General features: G+C 39.0%; 1 long non-coding RNA gene across 1 annotated transcript in view; it reads right to left on the bottom strand.

The window, feature by feature from the left end:
• Positions 1-9,516, bottom strand: part of LOC102482897 (uncharacterized) — an 18,966-nt gene extending 9,450 nt beyond the window's left edge. The window contains exons 1-2 of the long non-coding RNA XR_336257.3: positions 9,454-9,516; positions 1,245-1,380 (exon numbers count right to left, since the gene is read on the bottom strand). This is a non-coding gene — a long non-coding RNA (uncharacterized LOC102482897). The remainder of the gene's footprint in view (positions 1-1,244; positions 1,381-9,453) is intronic.
• Between the last annotated feature and the right edge of the window lie 11,758 nt (positions 9,517-21,274).

Genomic DNA, 21,274 nt, shown 5'->3' with positions numbered 1-21,274 from the left:
GCCACCCGCTTCCTGCTCCCTCGCTTTCCCGCGCGTCCTGCCCGCCGCTGGCGAGTGGAACCCAGCCATCGCCGCCGCGGCCCTCGCGGCCCGGAGCCCCTGCGCTGCCCCCGCCCCACTCTGAGCAGGCCCGGCCCAGCTCAGCCCGGCGCTGGTGCGCTCGAGCGCCCACTCCCCAGGCGCCTCATGGGGAAAGGGGCGAGGGACAGAGTTCTGGGTTCCACGCCCTGAGGCAAGGCCAGGAAGCTGGCCTTCTTGCGCCCACTCGCTTACTGCAAGTGAATCAGATGCATTGGACAGAGCGCGGGAACGCAAGCGAATTTGGGAAGGGCGAGGAACTGCCAAGGGTGCAAGAAAGTCCGGGCAGAATGGCAAGAGCCCGACTGCAGATCCCCACCCGGCCCTCGAGGGGCCACCACCCTTAGAGGCCTCCCGCCGGCCTCCCGCAGCCTTCGAGTCAGTGAGGTCAGCTCCCAGCTAAGCCTTCCCGCGCGTGCACGTCAGATCCCAGCACTTCCCCTCCCCACCAGAACTACTCGTACACGATTAAGCACACAGAAGACGCAGGAAGGGCCTTTTAGTCGTGCTTCCAGAGCCTGGCCTCCTTGACCTTAGACTAAGTGGCGGTCTGGACCCCCAGAGATATACACTAAGACACTACCAGGTGACAGGAAAGCCTATCAAGAAGGGGGCCACCCCAACACCTGCTGCGGAGGCTAGAGGGTCCTGGAAGCCCTGGCATTTCTAGCCGGCCTGGTTTGCTCTCAGTCCTCTGGCTTGAGAGAAGCTGGGTCAAAAACAGCAGCTCCGTGGCTGCCCCTCCACGAAGAATTCACCAGAATTCGGGTCATGGCTGAAAACACGTTCTCCTCTACCTTTGAGGCAGACGGGGGACCTTTAGTTTTGTTACAATTTTTCCCCTACTTTTTGAACTTAAAGGCTGGTTATTGAGCGAAAAACACATGTTTTTTTCCTACTTTTAAAATATTTTCAACTATTACAGATTTACATAGAGATTAAAAACATTGACATTCTTATGGTTTAAGTGGGTTAAACAAAACACAGCCAGTCACAGAGAACTGGCCAGAATTTGGGCTGAATGAGAATGCTATTCCTTCTGTGCTATTTATTAAGCAGGTGTCTAAAATTAATAAAACTTCCTTTCCTCAAGCCATAGAGGGAAAACAAAAGTAATTGAAAGATAATGTATGCAGTAATTTTTTTGCTTGCTGACCCTCACTTACCTGCGCATAGCTTATACACAACTGTGCATTTCTTAAATATCAGTTTAAAATGTGAAGGTTTGATAAAAGTTAAGTCACATCCACACAAGGGTTTCTTTTATATTATTTTTTCTCCCCTTCTTTGTAATTCTTCATTCTATAGCACACAAAAATAAATAAAAGTAATGAATAAATCTGGCATTTTAAAATCATCATTGATCCTAGTTATATGAAAAACTATACTGGTGCACAGAGTGAACCATTTTTCCTTTTAGAATATGCCCAGGCATACCAAAGGTTAGCCAAATGCAAAATTATTAGGATCTATTAAAATAATTCAGCATGTTTAAAGATTTTACATTGAAAACTCTTAGGAGAGTTTCATTAAGAATTTGTGTAAATAAATGCTAATGCTTTTTGGTTTCCACTCTTTGGAAAACCACTAAGTAGGCCTCTGCTGTTAGCACATCACAGACTTTTCAGTGCTAGAGTATTAGCTGGCATTTGAAATATTCCCTGGTGTCTGAATCTGTTAAAATAGCAACCTATCTAACAGCAAAAAAAAAAAAAAAAAATTAACTTTACATTTATTAATGTGAACTGGAGATGCAGAAACTCCGTCAGCATCAAAATTAAGCCGTTTATTAACTATTCATCAGCCTTTTCTTCATCAGCCAATTCTAGAGAAACAAAGTATCTCTCTGAAGCTGCGAAGCTATCAAACTCAAATAAATTCAGTTCAGTTCTACGTTGTGTTATTTATTTCTAATATCTAATCAAATTCTTTGCCATCCAACAACTTGGTTTTTAATGATTTCATGTAATTTTTCAGTCTACAGACCTCACAAGTTTGCATGACTGTTTTAATGGTGTATTTACAGATAAGTTTTTATTTGCACATAAGGACAAAAAGGTGAAGTGAAATTTGGTCCCAATGGAAACCTGTTAGGTTCCCTGAACATATGGCTCATTGGGCTGTTACTTCCTTTTTGAGATCATTTTCCAAGATTTTTTAATATATACATCAATTTGACACCAGTTATAAAGAAAATATATTGGCTTCAAGGATGCCTCCACCTGGGGCATATCTCTTAATAACAAACCGTGTAGTCAGATGAATGGACAGGTTTCCAGTCTCTGAGAATAAGGCATAATTTGAAGCCAGTTAGAACTGACAGTTGATTTACACCATCTCTGAAATTAGGTAGTTCTTTGGATTCTTAGTACACCACAACGATTTGACTAATACAATTCAGGGGTGACTGCCTAAAACTCTTTTTCAGAAGGCTGTGCATTTGGAATCCACAATAGTACAATGCTTTATCTCAGTAGATACAAGTGATGTAAGTCTCATTTGTTGAAAGTGTGTGGTGCCAGTTTAAGACTTAAGGGGAAAATCACAGCACTTTGAAAAAGATGTAAATGTTCAATTGGTAAAAAAAAGGGGGGGGGCTGTGCTAAAACATGTGCCTATTTCTATTATGCTTAATTTACTATTCAAAACAAGTTTTTCCTAATAAGCTCTATTGTTTCTTTCTGTTTTGTAAAATTTAATATGTGTGAGACAAAAACCAGATTCAGAATGTGAATGAAGTCTGTTTAGTGAAAAATTACTGGAGCTTACAGTTCAAGAAGGGCCTCAAATTAAAAGAAGTACCACTTTATGTCACTAATACAATATAAGAAAGTACGTTTCTTAGGTCATTTCTAAAACTAGTCTCAACTATATTGCCAACTTCCTTCAGCCTCTGAGCTCCTCTTAGATGGAGTCATACCAGTAAAGTGTACCAAGCACTAGAATATTCAGAATGACGATGCCATGTGTATGTACTAATCAGCTTTAGCTTTCTTTTGCCATCTTCTTTTCTCTGAGTTCTCAATCCCCGAATAAGAATGTTATCCCCTCAAACATGTTATCCCCTTGTCCTGTCTATATACAGTTATATGCCTTTAAGTCACTCACACTTCTCCAGAGAATTTGCACCTGACTATGAAATCCCTTAATATTCATCCAGTCCCACCTGTTTCTACGGCCCCTTAGAATCTAGAATACCTGATAATCTAGCGCCTGCAGATGTGTCCTCTGTCCTTTAGGGCTATACCATGAATACTTTCAAAAACCATCTTGCTGATATCTTTTGGAAGTATACAAAGGATGGTTATCACTTCTCAGTCCATTCAAGAAATTGTTGTTTTACTAAAATAACATCTTAAAGATTGCCAACTACAACTGCTTTTTTGTGTGAGCAAAACAAAATATTAAAAAAAAAAACTACAAGGAGAATGAATGAGTCCATCGAACTTACACAAATAATTAGAACTCAACTCAAGTTCTCTTGCCTTTCAATCCACTATTTTTTTCTATATTAATCCTATAACCTTAAAAACATTATACTTTTTCACTAACTTTGTACTTGGCCTTGTAGGAAGTTTAAATCATATTTTAAGTGTTTGTTTGTTTGTTTTTGTTTTTTTCACAAAGAGACTAGCCATTATGCTAAACCACAGACAGAGTATGAGGAAGCCTGATATTACCTGACAATGGGGTGGAGTTAGTTATGTACGAATTGTCAGTTTATCACCACCCTTGCAAAGGCCCCAGTACATTTCTGCAGGGGAGAGAAAGCACCTTAACACAGTGTTGAGCATTTATTAGGCCTGCTCAGATGAGGGAAGGACAAACAATATATTTTTGTAGTTTGAGATGCAAGCTAAGGTAGGAGAGAAGGTAAAAGGCATTCCTACATCTAAAGTATGGAATTAAACCACACCATAACCCTGAAACCACATGGTAAATTTTTAATGGTCTAAATTCTCAACCAAAGGTTAGAGTTTGTCTGGGAAAGGGGGGAGGAAAATAAACCAGAATAAACTTAAAGTGTGCTTATGTATTTTCTTAAACTATTGATCTGGATCTAAAACATCACATAAACCAACTATTTAATTTGGTTCTACAGTTGGCCTCCGCTTGTCTTGAGATGGTCCTGTGGCTTAGGAGGAGGTCTCAGTCTTATCTTTCCCCAAGAGTGTTGGTGTATCACCTTTGAAAACAGCTCTCATTAGACAAATGTTTCTCCATTTGCAGTTGTTAAATAGTACTAACCGCCAGTGGGAAGGGGGCATCCTTCGTGTATTCATACAACTTCAAGCAATCGGCTTAAAAGGAAGCCAGCTCCCTGGGAATCCAAAGTACCAGTAAGGGTGATAAAGCTTGCTTGGAAAAGCTCTCTCTAACAAGCACAGGGAAGAAATGCAAGCAGCAGGCTTCCTCCATAAAGCTGCTTTGTGACTCCCTCACACTCACACACACACTTCAATATGCAAAGACTCACTGCTTTGTTTAGTTTTCCCCTGCAACTTTATTATTTGCCTTTGGAAAGCCTTTTCTTTCAGCATGTATTAAGACCCTGGATGAGATCTGCTTCAAGGTTAAGAGCCTTTAATAAATTTCAAAACTGATTTTGCTCTACCCTTCCATCTTTAAAGTTCTCAAATTCTAACTTGGTTTTCTTTCTAAATAAATGAAATACCAATTAGTAATGTGACTCTAGAGTAAAGGTTTAGAAAGAAAAAAAAAACACCTAATCCTGACCTTAGGTAGAATGCTCTGCCTACAACCAAGCTCTGGTACCCTCTACTGGCCAGGAAGAAAGTTCTATGTGAGACCCAGCGAGCCAATCTCAAGGACCCCTAAGGGGTTCTCAGTGAAGAGGCAACAACACCGCCACTTCCTCCTAAACGGTAAGGACATGTGCAGGTTGCTTCAGTCATTCGTCCTCCTCCACCCAACAATGTGCTTGGGAAAAGTATGCTGTCCTTTTATCACCACTCTTACAAGGGCCCCAGCACATTTCTGCAGGGAGGAAAAAGCACCTTAACACCATGTGGAGCATTTCTTAAGCCTGCTCAGATGAGGGAAGAGCCAGCATTATATATTTGTAATTTGAGATGCAAGCTAAGGTAGGAGGAAAGGGAATGAGCATTTATACATCTAAAGTGTGCAGCAATTCATTTTCTTTCTCAAGGTAAGGTTCTATCAAAAATGTCCTGAAAATCCCTGTTACATCAGAGAATGAGCCTTGCTTCTTACATGGTTTCTTCAACCCAGTACTTTTTAGTTAGGATTGCCAGATTTAGCCAATAAAAATGCAGGATGCCCAGTTAAATTTGAATTTCAGACAAACAACAAAAAATACTGTAGTGTAAGTATGCCCCATGCAATATTTGCCATCCCTATTTTTAATACCCTATTGCCTGTAAGACATGAAATCAAGGCTTAACAGATTCTCTCCTAGTTTGGGGACGGGAATGGTTAGGTATGGAGCTGAGACCCTTTATTCTACCTTGGAATTTCCTTTCTTCCTCTCCTGAGATAACTCAGAGAAAGTCTCGTCTCTCAGCACTTACATACCACTCCACTCCCCTCGCCTTTGGTTAGACAGCAGTTCTGTGTTGTGTTTAAATGGGTGTCACATAGTCTGGTACATGGTAAAGTGAGCTTTTAAAAGGGAGTCACTTCGCTTCCCCATTGTTCCCTGGCTCTTTCTTGCCTCTCCTTCCAGGCTGCCTCAGGTGTGCTAGGGATACATCTGAGAATTCTGCACTCACCCTGAAGGGAAACTGAGACTTGGGAACTGGGGCCCTGGAGGTATATAGAAAGGATACTGCAAGGAGAGTTCCCAGGTTCCTTCCAGTCCTGCACTGCGGACTGTCAAGGGGCCTAGGCAGGCCCTTCCTAGAGGCCTCCTTCGGGCACTCAGGCCTGCTGCTCTGCAGGGCACCCCCGTGTGGTGGGACCTGGGGGGGAACCCACTGCTGAGGCAGCATCCAGCAGCTGGACAGGCTGGGAAACCTGGTTTCTGGGACAAGGGTGCCCAGGCCTTCTGGGCCAGGCCTCTGGCCAGGCCTCTCACTGCTCCCGCGCCTTGCTTCAGCCTGGCGATTCCTCCCCTCATTTGTTGCATTGTTTGCATTAATATGAATATCTTGTTCTGTTTGTTTTGTCTCCTGGGAGCCAATAAAGCTGTGAGTTTTTTCTTTACACCAAATGCAGCTCAACGGGCGATCAATCAATGGGTAGTCTTCGGATAATCTGTGAGAGTGAGAAATCTAATAAAGCTAGCAACTAAAAAAGGAAAACAAAATCTATTTTTCTCTTAGGTTAACTACGTCAGGATTAGTGTGTTTCACTTCTGCTTGAAGTAGGTTGCACTCTTCTTTTTTCTTCTTTTTAAACAAATGGATTTAAATGTCAAGATGGGAGAAAGGAGGCCTGAGGAGACTGAGAAGAAAGAAGAGGGATGTTAGGAACCTCTTAACCTGTTCTAATGGTTGACTGATTCTTGCAAGAAGAAAACCAGTACTTTGGAATGTTCCAAAAAATGAGAAAGAAGTGGGATTCTACAGTAATAAAGTATACTTTGGCAATCCTCAATTTTCCAGTAGGCAGGAATTGTAAATTAATAATGAAGTTAACTAAGTGGTGATGATAATAAATCAATTTATTACTAGTGTCCAGGCCCCCGTCACTTGTTTGCTCCAGCTAGTCAGTGAATTTATCTCCTCATATATGTTTTTTTGGAAAGCCCCTCAGCTATCCTAAGCAATTCAAGAAAGATGAGAAAGATCTCTGCCTGGGCTGCTGCGGTTCCCCTCACAGCACAATGCAACCTAAATCATTTATAAACAGATCAAAATAACAATCTGAATTATCTAACATTAACAGCTGAACTGAAGAGCCCAAGATTATGTGATGAATTGTTAAATTGCAGTAGCATTGTTTTGGATTGCTAATTAAAAAAAATAAGCAAACCCCATGACTCTAGATATGACAACTGAAAATACCCACAAATTATTTAATAAATGAAGCGTCTAACAACTTTAACACTTCCTGGTCGCCTTGTTAATAAATGTAATTTGAGGTAGATTTTTAAAATCTTCAATCTAAACAGTGAATTCATTACGCGCCATTCAGATCTCTGGATGCCTATGGACTTCTTGGAATTAGGTGTTAAATAGACAAAAGTGAACCAAACTGCCTTTAAAAGCACAGCATGACCATGTAATTCTTTTTCCAGTTTGTGGTAAAAAATGATGAAACTTCTTTCCAAGTAGCTATCACCCAGATTTAGTGTGAAAAGTAGTGTAATTGTAATTCACGCCATCAGGGTCTATCGCTGATAGACGATCAGCTGTTCTGTAGTGGGGAGAGGCTTTCTTTTCAAATAGGAAAGCTGCCAAGTGCTCTGCGATACCTCCAGCAAGCTTATCGGATTGAGTTCAGAGCCAAAACAGCAGCTGCACACATATGCAAATTGGCAATTAATAGTATAACATTCTGCAAAAAAAAAAATGTTTAAAAAAATTTTTAAAGAAAATAGAAAGAAGCTACCTGAACATTAACCTTAAGTGTAACTGGGACTTCTAAGATGAATGACTAAGGATTAATTACCCTCTGGAGAGGACTTGCTCTTTATTACCTTCGCTCCTGCAGACCAAGTCTTTGTTGTCTTGCTGAGTTTTGTCTGTTTCATGGAACACAACAATGGGGCTCTACAGGAAGAAGTTTAAAATAACTAAAAAGCCCTTACATTGTGATTCCTGAAAAGAGGGAAAGTAAGTCCTTCCCATTGATCATTCTTTTTATACACAGAGATCACAAAACAAGAGCCTTAGCATCCTTGTGAAAAAGACATTTTGTTCTGGATGTCATCATCTCCTTCCACTACAGCTTGTAATAGGAACAAACTTCACGTCCTGGGGGTGCTGCCTGTCTCTGTCATGATTTCTGTCTGTCTCTTCCTCCCATTGACAGGAATGTGGTTTGTATGCTTCACGCAGCAGTTTGCAGAAATCCAACAAGGTTTATGGTTTCTGTTGCCCAGCATGTATAAACACAATACTCTCAAAATGCTTTTTAAAAATCATATGAATGTGTTAAATTTCTCAACATCCTGGTTTCCCCACCCTAATTCTCTCTTACACGAGCACACACACCCCACACTGTTTTCCCTGATATAGTCATACAATAGAGGCTAGGATTAGGTTGACAACCTAAATCCCAGGAAGGGCCTAGCATTTTCACAGCAGGCTTCCCTCAGTGCTTTGAGTCTTCCTCTCCTGCTCTCTTTTTCTCTTCTCCCCCTAGCACAGGGGGTGGGGTGATTAGCAAATGGTTCAGATAATCTGTGAATTCTTAATAGTCATATTTCCATGTTAAAGATCTTCCTATTTCTGTGAAGTGACAGGTTTCAGAAACCTTGATGTTTTGGGTTCTATAGATACTTCCAAGTTCTAAGAGTTCGAAATTTGGGTCAGGATCCTGATTGCTTTTAAAGCATGAGGGTAAATGAGGTATTTGTTTTGCTTTCTTCTGGATGTTGTGGGTGAGCTTGTCCAGTCCTGTCTATAACATGTACCATAAATGCAGTTTGCAACCATTATTTCTGTCTTTTCCTCCTTTTATCTTTTATACTTCAAGCATTAGTAATTTGTACTGTTGTAAATCAACTGTGTCTTTAGTTTTAAAACTTTATTTTTCTTGCACCTCAGGGATAGTCTTATCATCTCAGACAAGATTTGAATTATTAACATTCCAATTGAAAGGATACTATACATTTCCATTCGCAAGTTGGACTTTGAAACTTGAAATATCAACATTTTTATAGAAAATTCACCCATGCAGAATTTACATATTTATCTACATTTCTTGGAAAAAAGGATTTGGGGCAACTGTCAACTAAGCATCCTGTTCCATTTGGGGTGTAGAAAATGTTGAGCCTCTTGAAAAGAAGGGGAAAAAATTCTTTCCTCTAAATAACCTTCTCCGAATCATTGGATTTCACTGTTCTAAATATTCATGAATAAAGCCTTTTTTTTTTTTTTTTTTTTGGTCTGATTCCAGTAGAAGCATCCTGTGAAGACTATAAAGGTATAAGTGAAATAAGATGTCAAGTCTAAATTTTATTCACTATTAGATATTGTTTTTCCTGACTTGTGATTTGATTTTAAGACATTGTTAGACTTTTCTAGTTTCTTATGATTAAATTAAAATTGGTTTAAATGATAGCACAAGTCAATTGAAAAGTTGCTTTTGAATAAAACAGAAAAATGGGAATGCCAACTTTCTTTCCTTCTCTGGAACTTCATTAACATGGTTGTATAGACATTTGCATGTAAAATGTAGTTAAGAAAAATTACACAGAAGTAAATTTAGTCCTATAGTGCCTACCTCTATGGTGAAATCAGACCATTTGGCATAGTTTGAAGTCTTCCAAGAAGCCTGGTTTCCACCTGGAAAATAAATTACTAAATTTGAATGTGTTACTTATACTATGGTGAGTTGTCTATCTGTTACATTTTATTTTAGTGCATATACTAGAAATTGTATTTAGAGTGTTCTAAAATTGTCATCTGTCAAGGTAGAGAATTATGATAATATAATTACACCTAGGGAAAGTATTCTGACTTTAGACTATTTTGGTGCTTTTACAAATATGATGCATTTTTTAAAAATTCATAATGTTATCACAAATGTGTATGTTTGACTGTCAATTTTGAGGTTAATTTAGATTAGCTATAACCATAGTGTATTTCCTTTGCACTGATTAATGCATACATAATACTTATACCTAGGCTTCAATGTAAGCCATGTACACTCTTGAGATATCTAATTGTACTTGCTTTGCTTTATCTTTAAATGATACTTCAACTCAAAATTTTCTAAGAGTTTAACAAAAATGCTTACCAAATCATTGCGACATTCTTAGTTCATCAATATATCCTACTATTTTACATCATAAACAATTTGACTCTGAGTTATAAGAACTATTTTGAGTAATCAAAGATTTTATGCTATATGACATAAAATATCATAATGAAATTATTGGTGAGATATCATGGTCAGAGAAGACAATACTCAATGAACTTACCAAGATAAAAACACATCTTACATGCTGCAGACATTCACAGGGGAAGAGATGAAGGTGTGGTAACATGGCTTAGTAAAAACTCATTAAAATAGCTAGAAGAAAGAGAAAACCATGTGTATGAATAATATGTGCCTTTAGGTGTGTGGTTTTTTTTTTCATCCCAAAGAATACTGCAGTGATCTTCCGAAAGAAGTGTGCTCAATGTACATTTCCCTAAGCTGAATTATAATAGAAAACCAGAACAGGTATAATCATGGAATTCTCGACTCTAAAGCCTAGGAACTTTTTTATTCACTATGATATAACCATATATATCTAATTACTATCCCATTTGTATAATGATTATAATTTTTTTGTCATTTAAAAAATTCTAAAGTGCTTTGTGAATTCAGATGAATATATGAGGGACTTCAGAAAGTTTATGGAAAAGTAGAATTAAAGTATGAATCTATTTTGGTACAAAACAAAAAAGTGAAATCCATGCATAGTTTCCTCAAAATAGACATTTTCATATAATGAAAAGCACCTTCTCTGGGAATGCAAAGAAGAAAAGACTTGATTCCTATTTAAAGGTACTGTATTTAAACAACCCAAGGTTAAAATATGTTCACTTAGCACAGGGCATTTCTTTTGAGGAATTTATCTGGAGGACTTAGACATTTCTATATAGTAAAATAAATGAGGAGCCATTGCTTAAGATGACAGCAGGAGCTGAGTCTTAGAAAACCATCCTCTAGGGACCAGCAGTTAGTGTAATGGCCATGTCGCTGGACTCCCATGTAGTCGACCGCAGTTCGTGTCCTGGACCTGGTGGCTTAAAACTCACGCCAGGCGCGTGTGCGTATGTGGCGTGAGTTCCCAAGAGGAGAATGGAGGAGAAGGGATCGCAGCGTGGCCATCCCCCCCTGGGGGGTGATTTCTCGCTTTCTGTCTCTCTGTCTCTCTGTGTCCGGTGAGCGCACGTGCCCTATAGCAAAAACCTCTTAAAAAAAAAGAAAAAAAAAAAAAGAAAGAAAAAGAAAAACATCCTCTAGAAAATTTACTTGGCCATTGGATTAATACATCTAAGAAGTAATGGTGACAGAATAATAATTTGTGGTGCAAGCCCTTCCTCTGCACCAGACCCTTCACATACAGTCCCTCATTCAATTGCAATGGCCACCTTCTAAAACCAGCATTATTATCTTTGCTTTAGTGGTGAGGAAAATGAGACTAATTTTAAGTCATATAACTAGTAAAGGATGAGCCTATAGGGCTGCCAGTCCCCAAAGTTTATGTTCTTATTTTGTGATGCATTTCCTCTCTGGCGTCTAAAAGAAGCATGGAGGAGGTTTAAAAACTTCTCTTTCCCCACATAAAATTCAGGCTTTCCTTTACTGAATTCAAAAAAGTCAATGAAGTGGTCCAAGAATTTAGCAATGTAGGTCCATTTGATTAGAAAGTTTTTATAGGACTGGAAACAGGATTGCTTTGGCCTGTGCATAAAGACTCTGATCTACACACCCATCCTCAAATTTAGCAATTCGAAGCAGTTAGCTTCATGGACAGTTTTGTATGCATTGCTAAATGCAGACACAAAAACTGCATTTGCAAAAAGAGGAAACCCAGTTAAACTAGGTTGCAAATTTGGCCCTAATTTAGCGTAGCATTTGTGATACATATAGGTTAGAGTGACATTTATATAATGGTGTGAAATATGAGAAAGTTCCAATGCTAGACACAAAGACTTTTTAAAATTGCTTTTGCCTACTTTGGTTAGTTTAAGAAACAGGAGGAAGACATGTCGCTGGACTCCCATGTAGTCGACCGCAGTTCGTGTCCTGGACCTGGTGGCTTAAAACTCACGCCAGGCGCGTGTGCGTATGTGGCGTGAGTTCCCAAGAGGAGAATGGAGGAGAAGGGATCGCAGCGTGGCCATCCCCCCCTGGGGGGTGATTTCTCGCTTTCTGTCTCTCTGTCTCTCTGTGTCCGGTGAGCGCACGTGCCCTATAGCAAAAACCTCTTAAAAAAAAAGAAAAAAAAAAAAAGAAAGAAAAAGAAAAACATCCTCTAGAAAATTTACTTGGCCATTGGATTAATACATCTAAGAAGTAATGGTGACAGAATAATAATTTGTGGTGCAAGCCCTTCCTCTGCACCAGACCCTTCACATACAGTCCCTCATTCAATTGCAATGGCCACCTTCTAAAACCAGCATTATTATCTTTGCTTTAGTGGTGAGGAAAATGAGACTAATTTTAAGTCATATAACTAGTAAAGGATGAGCCTATAGGGCTGCCAGTCCCCAAAGTTTATGTTCTTATTTTGTGATGCATTTCCTCTCTGGCGTCTAAAAGAAGCATGGAGGAGGTTTAAAAACTTCTCTTTCCCCACATAAAATTCAGGCTTTCCTTTACTGAATTCAAAAAAGTCAATGAAGTGGTCCAAGAATTTAGCAATGTAGGTCCATTTGATTAGAAAGTTTTTATAGGACTGGAAACAGGATTGCTTTGGCCTGTGCATAAAGACTCTGATCTACACACCCATCCTCAAATTTAGCAATTCGAAGCAGTTAGCTTCATGGACAGTTTTGTATGCATTGCTAAATGCAGACACAAAAACTGCATTTGCAAAAAGAGGAAACCCAGTTAAACTAGGTTGCAAATTTGGCCCTAATTTAGCGTAGCATTTGTGATACATATAGGTTAGAGTGACATTTATATAATGGTGTGAAATATGAGAAAGTTCCAATGCTAGACACAAAGACTTTTTAAAATTGCTTTTGCCTACTTTGGTTAGTTTAAGAAACAGGAGGAAGAATTTGGTTTTTCAAGTGATGGGAAGCCTTTAAGGATGTTGGAACACTGTTCAGTCCCCTGGGGTTCTGCCTGCTGTACAATTTTAAATGTCTTTTAGCTAAAAAATTGGCCAACAAGGGAAACATAGAGATGAAATCTCTTCTTCCTTATGTGGGAAGTCGGAAACTATTGGTGGCTAACAGAATCCAAGTGTGATAGTAATGGTCAGCTTTGGGGTCAGAAAATTGTAACCAGATGTCCTGGTTAATATTTTTATTTAACTGGAATAGCCACCTACATATTAGAATTTATCTTATGCTCAGTTGTAGCCATAAGTTTCAGTTTAAGAAATATAACCTGAAGTTGATTTAGGTAAATACTCCATGCTTCACATAAATGCTGCAGTCATGGTACCTGAAACTATTTTCATTTCTCCCCTGAAGGCCACTGGAGGGCAGTGTGTTCTCCTTTGGGAAAGCACCTGGTTTCAGATGAAGATTGTATTGATGTGTTCAAGTGTCGATTACGGGAAGTAAGTTTCACTTCTCATTTAGATTGTGCTTGGAATTTACCCTCTCCTGTTTACATGTCATTCAGATTGTTGCTTATCATACTACCATCAAGTTAGTTGTACTTAAATTCAGATCCCAAAAGAAGATCACGTACAATATTTGTTATCTGGGAATCTTTTTTTTTTTTCCTTTTTAAAAAATTTGCTATAAGGCATGTAGGTTTGCTGGAGAGAGAGAGAGAGAGAAAGTGAGAAAACATTTCTCAGGAGAAATGGCCATTCCACAACCCTTTCTACTCCATTCTCCTTTTGGAATTTTGGGCATGCACACACACATGCCCAGCATGTTTCTCAAGCTGCTGGTCCAGGACTTGAACCATGCACAGCTGGTCTCATGGCGTCCAGCTGCCTCAACCACCGTGCTACTCAATGAACTCTATTTGGGAATCTTTTAAAACTTTAAGAATTATGTAAAGTTTATTTTGCTTATATAAGTGAAAAATGAAAGAAGGATATATAAATAGGAGTTTTAGCTAGCTGCTTTGCACTTGACAATTTCAATATTTCATTAAGTTTACATTAATTTTATTTTCAGTACAATTTTCTTATGCATATTTATACATGTTTGTCATCAAAGAACAAAACATTTCTAGAAGATTATTTTATGATATGCCTTGTTCCCTAAGTATATAGAAAAATATTTAGGTATTTAAAATTCTTATTTGATTGGGACCAGCAGATGGTGTAACGGTTGTGTCACTGGGCTCCCATATGGCTGACTGTAGTTCAAGTCCCGGACCTCATACCAGGCACAAGTGCATGTATGCTCCAAATCCTGAGAGGACAGTGGAGGAGAAGGGATTGTGGCATGGCATCCCCCATGGGGGGTGATTTCTTGTTTTCTGTCTCTCTCTGTCTTTCCAGTAAACACATGTGCCCTCTAGCAAAAATCTCTCTCTAAAAAAAAAAAATTAATTAAAAAAACATGTGGGACTGGCAGGTGCCGTGGTGGTTAAGAGCACTGGACTCCCACATGGTTGACTGTACTTCAAGTCCTGGACCTGGCAGTTTGCTTTCTCACGTTCTCTCTCTCTCACTCTGTCCCTCTCTGGTCAAATTAAAATAAATAAACAAGTAAAGTTAAATAAACTAATTCTTTTTAAAAATTAAAAAAGGAAAAATATTCTTATTTTATTAATGATCTGTTGTTCACTATTATTTTTTTAAGAATTATTAGTTTATTATTATTATTTGAATTTGACCAGAGACAAAGAGAGAGGGAAAGTGAGAAAATAAGCCTCCAAGTCCAGGGCTCTTACTGCAGTTGGTCATGTGGGAGCCCTGTGCCTTTGCCATGTGACCTACCAGTCTTGCTCAGTATTAAATTTAAACATTCTGCTTATTTGTATTGTCATTAGTTTAAAAAAAAATGAAGCTGGAGGGACCAGCAGGTGGAGCAGGGGTTAAGGTGCTGGACAATCCCACATGGCCAACCATGGTTTGAATTCTGGACCTGGTGGCTTGCTTTTCCACTTCCCTTCTCTCTCGCTCTCTCTCTCTCTCTCTCTGTGTGTGTGTGTGTGTGTGACCGAATTAAAATAAATGAATAAATAAAATTAAGTAAATAATTATTTTTAAAAACAAAACTGGATTACAGAGTATAACGGTAAGGAAGATCCTTTTAATCTTTATTTAAAGACATACAATGCTAATTTAATTATTTTGATTATCATAGTCACTATTCCATTTTTAAAAGACATTTTCACATAACTTAGCCCTGTACCTTTTTCTAACAAGAGATTACTGTTTCTGCTAAATCAACATACGATTTGGGGCCACCAGGTGGCATGGCTTGGCTCCTATATGGCTAACCACCATGTTCAAGTCCCAGACCTCATGGCTTGCTTCCTCTCTCTTGCTATCTCTATCTCTTTCTGATGAGCACATGTGCTCCATAAAAATTATTTAAAAATACAATTTTAGACTAATAAAATTTTTTGTTATTTTTTTTCCAATAAAGTGCCTGGAAGTCTACCTGGGACTTTGCCAAAATAACACAAAGCAGTTTCTTGAGGAAAAAAAAGCAAAAAGCAATGTTTGTATCATAAACACCTTTAAAAATATTTTTAAATTTTTAATTTATTTTTTTAAAATTTGCCAGAGGGTATGTGCAATTGCCAGAAAGAGACAGAAAGAAAGAGGGAAAATGAGAAATCACCCCCCAGGAGTAGGGCCATGCCATAATCCCTTCTCCATTTCTCCCACCTTTTGGGATTTTGGGCATGCATGCACAAATACACTGGGTCCAGGACCTGAACCATGGGGTCAATGATGTGGGATCTAGCCTTAATCACTGCATGATGAGCTGGGCCCAAAAGTATTTTATTTTTATAAGATTATTTATGATTTAAAAAGTAATACATTAACAGAAATTTTTAAAAAATTAAATAAAAAGCAATATATGTTTATTATGGAAATTATAGAAATAACAAAAATAACTAAATAAAAATCATCTATAATCCTGTCATAGCTGCTATTAGAGTACATTCTTATAGCACATGTTTCTTTTTTTAGGCTTTTGCTATAGGGCATGTGAGTTCACCAAAGAGAGACTACAAGAGGAAAATTGAGAAATCACTCCCTAGGGAAGATGGCCACACCACAATCCCTTCTCCTCCACTTTCCTCCTAGGATTTTGGCACCTGCACACGTGTCGAGGATGAGTTTCAAGACGCCAGGTCTGGGACTCGAACGGTGGTTGACCATGTGGAAGTCTAGCACCTTAATCACCATGCCACACACTTCTCTCACTCCCATTTTTGTTTTTTGTTTTTGTGTTTTAGTTTGCTCTAAGATGCTTGCACTTGCCAGGCAGAGAGACATAGAGAGAGAGAGAAAGTGAGAAATCATCCTGGGAGGATGGCCACACCATAATCTTTTCTCCTCCATTCTCTAGGGATTTTGGTCTCTCACACACACACACACACACACACACACACATATACACATGTGCTCAGTGTATTTCCAGGCCACCAAATCCAAGACTCAAACCATGCATTTGGCCATGCAGGATCCAGCTGCCTTAACCACTGTAGCACCTGGCTGGCCCAGCAAATTGTCTATGTACTAATATATATACATATATATGTTAAAAATAATTAGGGAGCTGGACGGTGGCATGGCAGTAACACATGCTCTGCAAGGCTGACCCACACAGAAGAGTTCCTGGTTTGGGTCCGGAAAGCTCCCTGAGAACACTAGGCACAAATGAACTGTACTAATGATCCAGGGCTGGCTGAGGGGTAGATCTTCACCACAGGACCCTGTTAGGAGGGTGTTCACTCACTCTTTCTCTTTCACTCATGGAGAGCCTAGTAAGTGAACTTTAAAAAAATAATAATTGGGACGTATAACATTACTCACTTGGGAACAACATTTTCCACTCAAAATCTATCACGTTTTCAGTGCAGCCCTGGTGGCTCAGACAGTAGGAGAGCTGCTGTGCCACAATGGAGGCCATAGTGGAAGGCTCCAGGTTCGTGTACCAGGTCTTCCTGAACACACTGGGCACGCTGATAATCCTGGCTGGTTAGAGAGCTAGGGGGAGGATTGTGGAGTAAAGACCCTGTTGGGAGTGTCTTCCCCCAATGAAAAAATTAAATAAGCATGTATCACTTTTTCCCATGTCATGAAATATTTTTCAACAGAATTATTTTTTTAATTATAGTAGCCCATAGTATAAATGCACCATTATTTATCTAACAAGTTCTCTAATACTGTATATTTTCCACTTTTTCCACATTGAAAGCAATGCTATGATGAGTATCTCTGTAGACAAATATTTGCCTATGTTTATAAATATTTTCTTCAGATAAGTTTCCAAAATGGGAATTTCAGGGCCAAAGATTTGCCTGTATCTTCCAAAATGAAAATATATGAGAATATCTAGTTACCCATATCTTTATTTTTAACTGTATTTATTTCTTATGAGAGAGAAGCATCCCCAACTGTCTTGTCACATTGCAATCTTCCCCTCAGCCTTCCAGCCAACCAGGATCACAGGACACCCAGACGTAGATTGACCATGGGAACTGAACTTCCCATATGGCTTGAGTGTTACACGGTGGTACCCTATACCTGCACCACAGTGGCTTGACCATTTATTCATATCTTCACCTACACTAAATATTATCGGGTTTTTTGTTTTGCTTTTGTTTTAAATTTGCTACAGGGCAAGTGTGCTCACAGGAGAGAGACAGACAGAAAGAGAGAAAGTGAGAAAGCAATCCTCATGGGATATGGCCACGCCATGGTCCCTTCTCTCCATTCTCTTCTCAGGATTTTAGACACACACACACACATGTCCAGCATGTCTTTCAAGCTTCCGGGTCAGGGCCTTGAGGGCACAATTGGCTATGTGGGATCCAGTGCCTTAACTACCATGCCAACCAGCTGGTCCTGTTATCAGGTGTTTATTATTTTCTATTTTAATGTCTGAAAAATAAAGTTGTTCTTACACTTTTTGTTATTTTGCTTACTTGAAAAAATTTAAATATTATATTTATTTATTTGACATTTATATTACTGCTTTATAGCTTATCTTATTTCTATACATCCTCTATTTTTCCTATTGGAGTTTGCATTTTTTTTGGGGGGGGAGAGGTTTTTGCTATAGGGCGCGTGTGCTCGCCAGACAGACAGAGACAGAGAGACAGAAATCGAGAAATCACCCCCTAGAGGGGATGGCCACGCCGCAGTCCCTTCTCCTCCATTCTCCTTTCAGGATCCTGGGCACGCACGCACACGCGCCTGACATGAGTTTAAGCCACCAGGTCCGGACTCGAACCGCGGTTGACTACGTAGGAGTCCAACGACATAGCCATTACGCTAACTGCTGGTCCCAGAGTTTGCATTTTTAGATTAACTAGTGAGAGTTCTTCATGTAGTTACAATAGTAACACTGTTCCATATATTTTACAAGTATCTTTCAAAACTAATCTTTATTTTATTTTGCTAATTTTTTTTTTTTTTTTTAGGTTTTTGCCATAGAGTATGTACACTCACCAGAGAGAGACAGTGAGAGGGAAAGTGAGAAATCATCCCCTAGGGGCTATGGCCAACAGCAATCCCTTTTCCTCCATTCTCCTCCTGGGATTTTGGGCATGTACACACATGAACCAATGTGATTTTCAAGCCAGCAGGTCCAGTTCTTGACTCCAATCATGGTCGGCCATGTGGGAGTCCAGCACCTTAACCACAGTACACCACTTTCTGGCCCCACTATTGGCTTTTTTAATTTAAAATAGTCCATTTCTCAAGTTTTTTCATTAAAATTTATTTCATTCTTTTCTTTTAGTTGTAGAGGGTGTGTGCACTTACCGGAGAAAGAGAGAAAGAGGGACAAAGTATCCCACAGTGAGGTGTAATCAAGCTGCAATCCCTTCTCTATATCTTGTCAGGATTTGGCACCAAGTGTGTGTATGCACACACTTAGTGTATTTTTCAAGTCACAAGAGCCAGAATTTGAACTGCAGTTGGCCATGTGGTGTCTTCCTCCCTTAACCAGTAGGCTACTTTTGCTTGTGCATTCCAAAACCTTCCTCACAAAAGATTAAATATTCACTTACATCTTCTCCTACATTTTGTCCTTCTGATGACTTTGATTCTTTTTGTTTTCATTTTATGCATATAATACTTTAGTTAATTTGCAATTTATTTGCACTTATCATGTGAGATGAGGACTTTTTTTTTTTTGCAATTGTAAAGCAACCATCTCTAAATGTTTATTGAATGGTATACTTGTTCCTAGCGATTTAAGAATTTTAAATCCAGCTGAAAGCTTTTACATTCTTGGGTCTTCTCCTAAGATTACTTTCTGCTCCATGGACTTCTCTTCTTTCACCCTTATCACAATATTTTAACAACACAATCTTGTATCTGACATTGCACATCCCTCTTTAGTAATTTTTTTCAAAAATTTCTTTGTTATTTTTGGCTATTTATTCCTTCATATACTTCAGAATTACTTTATTCAGTTAAAAAGATTCACTTGAGAACATATGTTTTACTATGGAAAAATGCCCATGATATATTAAGTGAAAAAAAAGTCAAGATGTAGAAGAGTATGTATAATATTATCCCTTCTATAATTAAAAAAAGTCCAAAAAAAGCTAAAAGTGTGTGTGCATGCCCACGTGTATGTGAGCATGTGCCTTAAAATATATAACAAGTTCTGGAAGAATGGCCAGAAAATACATTAATAATGGTTATCTTCGTTCATAGGGAATGGACATCATGGAGAATAGGATCTTTCTTTCCTTTTTAGGTTTTTACCAGAGGGCATGTGCACTTGCCAGAGACAGAAAGAGAAAAAGGGATAAATCATCCCCCCAAGGAGCAGCAGGTGGCATGGTGGCTAGGGGTGCTAGATTCCCACATGGCCAACCATGGTTTGAGCCCCAGACCTGGCGGCTTGATTTCTCAGTTTCCCTTTTTCTCTGTCTCTCTTAAGTCAAAATTAAAAATAATATTAACAAATGGAATTTTAAAAATCACCCCCCCCCCCAAAAGGGATGGCCACATTGCAATCCTTTCTCCTTCGTTTTCCTCTCAGGATTTTGGGCATGTGAACAGACATGCCTGGAATCATTTTTAAGTCTCCAGGTCTGGGACTTGAGCTGTGGTTGACCATGAGAGAGTCCAGTATCTAAACCATCATGATACCTGCTGGCCTTAGGAAATTCTCTTTTTACTATTTTTAAAGAATTATTTATTTAATTTATTCATTCATTTATTTTAATTTGACCAGAGAGAGACACACACGCAAACACAGAGATAGAGAGGTAAAGTGAGAAAGCAAGCCACCAGATTCAGAACTCAAACCATGGTTGGCCATGTGCGAGTGTCCAGCACCTTGTAATCACCATGCCAGCCGCTGTTCCTCTCTTTTTACTACCAAAAAAAATCTCTCAGTGCAGTTTGGATTTTTCTCCTATGAACAAGCAATATTCTTACAGTTAACAAATAATAATTTTTTTAAAGAATTATCTTATTGAACTTTATTTTTTAAATTTGACCAAAGAAGGACATAGAGAGAGAGAGAGAGAGAATGAGAAAGCATATGCTGCTGGGTCTGGGACTCGAACTGTGTTCAGCCATGTGGGAGTTCAGCACTCTTAACCACCACACCATCTGCTGACCCCCAATAATAATTGTTAAAAAATCTTTCAAGCTTTCTGGTAAGTGGCATGAGATGATCCGTGAAAGTGATCACTATTTAATTGATCCAGAAAAATCTTACATAATTCTAAATTCAAATCTTCACCGTAACTTTAAGAATACTCATAGGGACCAGTAGTTGATGTGCTGGTTGAGGCACTGGATTCCCATATGGCTGGTCACAGTTCAAGTTCCAGACCTAGCAGCTTGCTTTCTCACTGTCCCTTTGTCTCTCTCTCTGTCTTTCTGTGTCTCTCTCTGGTCATATTAAATAATAATAATAACAATAATAATAAACAAAATTTAATAAATATTTCTTTAAAAAAAAAGAACAATTATAATGGGGCTAACAGGTGGTGTGGTAGTTAAGGTGCTGGACTCCCACATGGCCCAGTGGTTTGAGTCTCAGACCTGGTGGCTTAAAAGTTATGCTGTGCACATGTGTGTGTGTGTGCCCAAAATCCCGAGAAGAGAATGGAGGAGAAGGAATTGCTATGTGGCCATCCCCACTGAGTGGGTGATTTCTCACTTTCAGTCTCTGTATTTGTCTATCTCTCTCTCTGGCAATCTGGCAAGCACACTTGCCCTATGGCAAAATTTTTTTTTTTTTTCCAA

This window comes from Tupaia chinensis, unplaced genomic scaffold (assembly GCF_000334495.1).
Source record: "Tupaia chinensis unplaced genomic scaffold, TupChi_1.0 Scaffold000674_2, whole genome shotgun sequence".
NCBI lineage: Eukaryota > Metazoa > Chordata > Mammalia > Scandentia > Tupaiidae > Tupaia > Tupaia belangeri.
This window is presented reverse-complemented; position numbering and strand designations above follow the sequence as displayed.